Source organism: Rhagoletis pomonella, unplaced genomic scaffold (genome assembly GCF_013731165.1).
Source record: "Rhagoletis pomonella isolate Grant_MI unplaced genomic scaffold, Rhpom_1.0 Rhpom_scaffold_00490, whole genome shotgun sequence".
NCBI lineage: Eukaryota > Metazoa > Arthropoda > Insecta > Diptera > Tephritidae > Rhagoletis > Rhagoletis pomonella.
Genome location: NW_023459044.1, coordinates 60,117 through 66,091, shown reverse-complemented (window position 1 = coordinate 66,091; position 5,975 = coordinate 60,117).

The following is a 5,975-nucleotide window of genomic DNA, read 5'->3' as shown; positions in this document are numbered from 1 at the left end:
AAACACTCTTAGAACTATGCAAATTTATTAGAGAAGCTGAAATGAGCATATAAAAATCAAATAAGTATATATATGTATCGATATATAAAACACTCAGCAAAGAAAAAAACTTTTTAGCACTTTTCAGAGCTAAAAATCCGCATTTTCTAATGCTAAATAAACTCAACAACGGATTTTGAGCACGTCGCGCACTCGTAAAGTCAACACGCTGTCATCGCATATAGAGCTTGTCATTATAGCCACCTACAAATGGAAAAAGAACACAAAAGCTACAACACTTGTCAGCCAGGGCGTCAATCCCGAGCAAATTCATTGGTCATTCGTTTAATTAAAGGCGTATAAATAGAACCAGTTATAGCAACTCTCAAACTTTAAACAATAACTTATTTGGAGCCATCGCTTCAACAATGTGGTTACACCTGAAATCTGAAAGCTGATATCAGGAAACGATAAACATAAAGAAGGCGTAATCGAATTTACATTCACCAGCAATTTTGACAACGAGTAATTACCCTGGCAGTGTGAGGAAGTAAACTCTGCCAAATTCTCGCAAAGTGCAAAAAAAAGAAAAAAAAATACTCGTATCGAAACCCGATACAAAGGCGGACTTTCTTTCGGAATTTTTCCCTCTACAAATATAAATCTTCCAGTGCTCTATGGCTTTTTAAACGCCGGCGACCTTTAAATATTGAAGATTTAAATTTTTTCCTGAAACCAGGGGCTATATTCTGTAACTGTGAGTTTTCACTACACTACACACTACTACTGTACACTGAAAATTGTGTGCACTCTTCATTTCTTCTTCATGAGTTTTAGCTGTCAAAATTGTGTACACTTCCTCATTGTGCGATTTAGCATGTGTGAGAATGAGTCTTAACTGTCAAAACTGTGTACACTTTTCTTCCGAAAAACTAATTAATTTTAGTCGGTGAGTTTTTGGTTGTGAGTTTTGCACTCCGTGTACACTACATTTTCACACAGTTACAGAATAGAGCCCCTGGTTTCATGCCAAAAAAGTAAAACATTAAACCATCTATTTTTGAAAGTCATTATAAAGTTCAAAGTAATAGTTCTACCACACAAGACTATTTTCGTGAATTCCTTATCTCAAAAGCTTAAAAACACCGTTCCAGTTATTTCGCTCTCTTTTCGTCTGATTTTCCCCTTTTCTCAAAAATAGAACACTGCGCTGCGTACACACGGCCCCATGATTCAATAGTACAAGGTTTGATAATTATTGGCAGCCGCGGTTCGACACTTCCTTAAAAAATGTTGCATTTATGAAGGACAGAGAAAGGGGAAGAATGCAATCCCTTGTTGCAAAAATGGTAGTAGAAAAGTACGGAATGTAAGCAATTAGTAGTGAAATTTCCTTGTATTTGCCGGAAATCTGGCATTTTAAACGAAATATTGAACGAAATATTAATATATATAGTGCGTTTTTTGATTGGATGAGAAGAGAAGGCACGCCCCTGTTGCGCACTTTCGCCACAATTATAACAAGTTGTCCTTTCTTGTTATCTACGTGAATTACGTAATTTATGTGCTACTTAGCTGCAAAAGGATTCAAAATTAAAATAAAACTACTATGAGATGTAAACATCCAGTTCAAAAACAATTTATGTTTTCATCAGTTAAATGTGCTTCATATGCATATACAAATAAACATATTGCACAAAAGCAAACTTCTCAATAATTTAAATTTCTCGTACCACTCTGTAAAATTATTAAGCTCTTACCTAACTGGACGCTACCAAGTTGTATTCGCACACAACGGCCTTTCAGATTTTTTGCCCTTAAACCGTGGCATTCCACAAGGTTACATTCTGGGCCCTTTTATTTTCATTGTGCATCAATGAGTTACCAACTGTGATAGGTGAGTGCAACATACATATGTACGCTAATGATGTCCAAATTTATGCAAGCTGTGATATTACTGATGTCAATACCTGTATTTCGTTGTTGAATGTAAATTTAAATAAAATTAATTCGTGGGCTGTTAAAAACTGTTTGTCTCTTAACCCGTCCAAGTCCAAATGTTTAGTTTTAGGGAGAAGAATTACTGAATACACTACGCAACCCAAACTATACATTAATGATATTCCCATTGATTATGTCACTTGTGTAAGAAATCCCGGTATCACTTTCAACAGAAACTTAACTTGGTCGGATCATATCACTACATGCTGCGGCAAAGTGTACGCCATGCTTCGTACCCTTTGGGTTACACAACATTTTACGCCACTCAAAACCATAATGATTTTGGCTAAATCGTATCTGATTCCATCTCTCCTTTATGGCTGCGAACTATTTGCAAATTGCGACTCAGTAAGTAAAAGGAAATTAGATGTTCTATTTAACAGCATAGCCAGGTATATTTTCACTCTTAAACGTAGTGATCACATATCTGAGCACGCCAAGAAAATCTTCGGTATCAATTTCAATGACATACTCAAAACTAGAAGTCTGCTCTTAATGCACTAAATCATTTATACTGTGGCGAATACTGCGGCAACGCGAAGCTAACAACGAGAAATAGGCAGAATGTTCGAGGAATGACGTAGAATGTTCCACAAAGAGAAACGTCAAGTTGGATGAACACTGCGAACAGCGAGCGAAAGAGAATGAGCGATAAACTTCAGATCGTTCTAGAGGTGCCATAAGTACGAGCGCAGGTATATAAGGGCGCCGCCACAGCGAGGTGAGTTAGTTACAAGTCAGCAAGCTACAAGTAAAGTGAGCAGAGAAGCGAGTTGCGAATAAGCAAGCTATAAGTTTAATTGTGTTAACAAGTTCAGTAAAGCGGTGTAATTGCTATAACAAGTATTGTAGTATTTTTACTGTATTAGCAAGTATTGTAAAATTGTTTGTTGTACAATAAAGTTCATTGTACTACCATTTGGTCATCGTTAGCCTTTATTTAACAATCCAGCGATACGAGCCGAGAGATTTGGGAAATCCGGACGAGGTTTCAAGGATAATCGTAACAATTGGTGTCAGAAGTGGGATTGGTCAATAAATCCCGAAGGAGAAACTACTAAAAATGGCGAAAATTCAGGACTTAAAAATTGAGGAGCTGAAACAGGAGTTGGAAAAGCGTAATTTGGCCACCTCCGGAAGAAAAGTGGAATTGTTATCCCGGTTGCGAGAGGTTATGGAAGCTGAAGGCATCGACGTGGACAAATACGACTTCCAGGGTAAACCCGACGATGCATCCGCAAAGGACGAACAGAAGGATGAAGCAGCTTGTTCGTCGAAGGATGCGCAGCAGACATGCGGGAAGGTTGAAGAACAGCAAAAGGCTCTTAGTTCATCAACAGCTATAGACAGGAAAACGTTATTGGCTGCCATGTCACAGATGTCATCACAGCTGTCATCCCAGATGCAAACGCTGGAGACACGTATATCTTCAGAGGTATCAGCGCAGGTGTTATCCCGGCTAGAAGCTCAGCTACTGGCACAAGAGACACGTATATCATCCCAGCTGGAAGCACAGGATGCAAAAATTACACAAATACAGGACAAAATCGAAGAGAGACAGGAGAAAGTCGAGACAAAGGTAGAGGAGTTGGAAGGTCGTCTTCGTGATTTACAGTTGAATCGTCCAGCTACTTCGACGAGCGCACCCAAGGTAAAAACCCCATCCTTTGACGGCACGATTCCTTTCCAGGTCTTTAAGCTCCAGTTCGAAAAAACGGCTGCAGCAAATCATTGGAGCATGGAGGATAAATCCGCTGCACTGTTCGTTGCATTGAAAGGACCTGCGGCAGAAATCTTGCAGACTATTCCCGACTGTGAAAGGAACAGTTACGATGCGTTAATGGGTGCAGTAGAAAGACGTTATGGTAGCGAGCACAGGAGACAGATTTATCAGATGGAGCTGGAGAATCGCTGCCAAAAAGCCAATGAGACTCTACAAGAATTCGCTTCGGAGATCGAGAGGCTGGCTCACTTGGCTATTGGAGACGCATCTGGTGAACACCTTGAAAGGGTAAAGATCCAGAGATTCATCAACGGAATGCGAGACATGTATACCAAGCGCGAGACGTATGCAAATCCAAAGCCAACATTTGCTGAAACGGTCTCGTTTGCTCAGACACGTGAAACGGCGGCGCTCCTAAGTAGACCAGCCTACAAAGCCCATTGAGTAGAAGTGGAGACACCTGACGTGATGAACGAGATCCTGAAAACACTCAAGTCGATGGCAGAGAAGAATACTCCTGGTGCAACCGAGAGAAAAGATGGTGCTAGGAAATGCTTTAGTTGCGGAAAACCAGGCCACTTATCCCGCGATTGCAGCGCAAGTTCCAGTGGGCTCAACCATTCAGCAGGACGCAAACGCAGGGCTGAGGGAGACGAATCCAACTCAAATCAGTCGGTAAACTAAAACGTGCCAGCAGGAAGGGCCGCGTGCTGGCTCCAGAAGTTGAAGGGCCCATAATCTCCGTCTCACAAATTGGCCGGAATGCGAGCAACCTCACTATTGGTGGATGTGTGAATGGGCAGGAGCGAGTGCTGACAGTGGATACTGGAGCGTCACATTCCATTATTCGACCCGATGTGACTACTTTTTATGTGAAGCCACTACCTGGAGCAAAGCTGCAGACTGCAACTGGTGTGTGAACCCAAGTGTTAGGAGAAGTACTATGCGAGGTAATAATCGACGGGTTGGCCTCGTACACGAAGTTTATTGTCGCAGACATTGTGGCTGAAGTCATCATCGGCGTAGATTTCCTACTTGGGCAAGGCATAAAGATTGACCTCCAGGGAATGATCCTAACCTATGGCGATAGGGAAGTGCCACTTGTTGGTTACGACAACCAGTGCTTCAGCAGACGGTTGGTCTTAGAGGAAGTGCCGAAGATTCCACCAGAAAAGGAAGTGGTTAGTTGGGAAGAGGTTGACAGTGATGGAGACGAAATGGTTTCGTCAGGAGAAGGAAGTGGTTCACCGATACAAGAAAAGCGTGACGGTTCCGCCAGCTCAGTGAACAAGAGGTCGCAACAAGGAAGTGGTCATGGCGAGCCAGGCAGTGTTTCCGGCAGGAGGAAAGCCACTGAACCACGTTGCAATGGTGATACGCCGGTGGCCGGAAATGGAAGCGGCTGTGGTAGCAGTAGGCGAGCTTTGAAGTGTCCTGAAAAAGGTGGTCGGCAAAAGCGAGCAATTAAGCCGGAAGCCAAGGTTGAGATTATACATGTTCGGTCAATGAAACTAGCAGCTGGGGACGAGCGAGATACGAAACGACGGCGGGAGTTTCAGCGTAAGGATCTGGATGTAACAAGATGTGCTGAAGGCAGTGCAGCACGAAGGCGGGAGTCAGGGTGTCAGGGATAGATGATGCGGCATAGATCCGAAAAGGGTGCCCACGAGAAGAGACATGGTCTGGTCACCACCAGTGGCCGGCAGAAGCACGACCATGTGAGATGGTGCACTCCCGGAGATAAGCCAGAAGCAATGTCCAGTAACGCACTGTGGTTGTACATGTCGCAGCAGAAGAAAAGCTTTACCTCCAAGCAAAGACTTCACTGGAAAGATCCGTTGAAGATTGACAAACGGCTGAAGGACGCAGTGCATCAAATCCAGACAATGGGGAGACCGAGGACCAAGATGAAAGTGGTCCACTTGGAAAGACTTGCAGCGGTTGGAGCGGCAAGTGTGTCTGATCGGGACGATCAGACTTAGGTGGAGGGCAGTGTGGCGAATACTGCGGCAACGCGAAGCGAACAACGAGAAATGGGCAGAATGTTCGAGGAATGACGTAGAATGTTCCACAAAGAGAAACGTCAAGTTGGATGAACACTGCGAACAGCGAGCGAAAGAGAATGAGCGATAAACTTCAGATCGTTCTAGAGGTGCCATAAGTACGAGCGCAGGTATATAAGGGCGCCGCCACAGCGAGGTGAGTTAGTTACAAGTCAGCAAGCGACAAGTAAAGTGAGCAGAGAAGCGAGTTGCGAATAAGCAAGCTATAA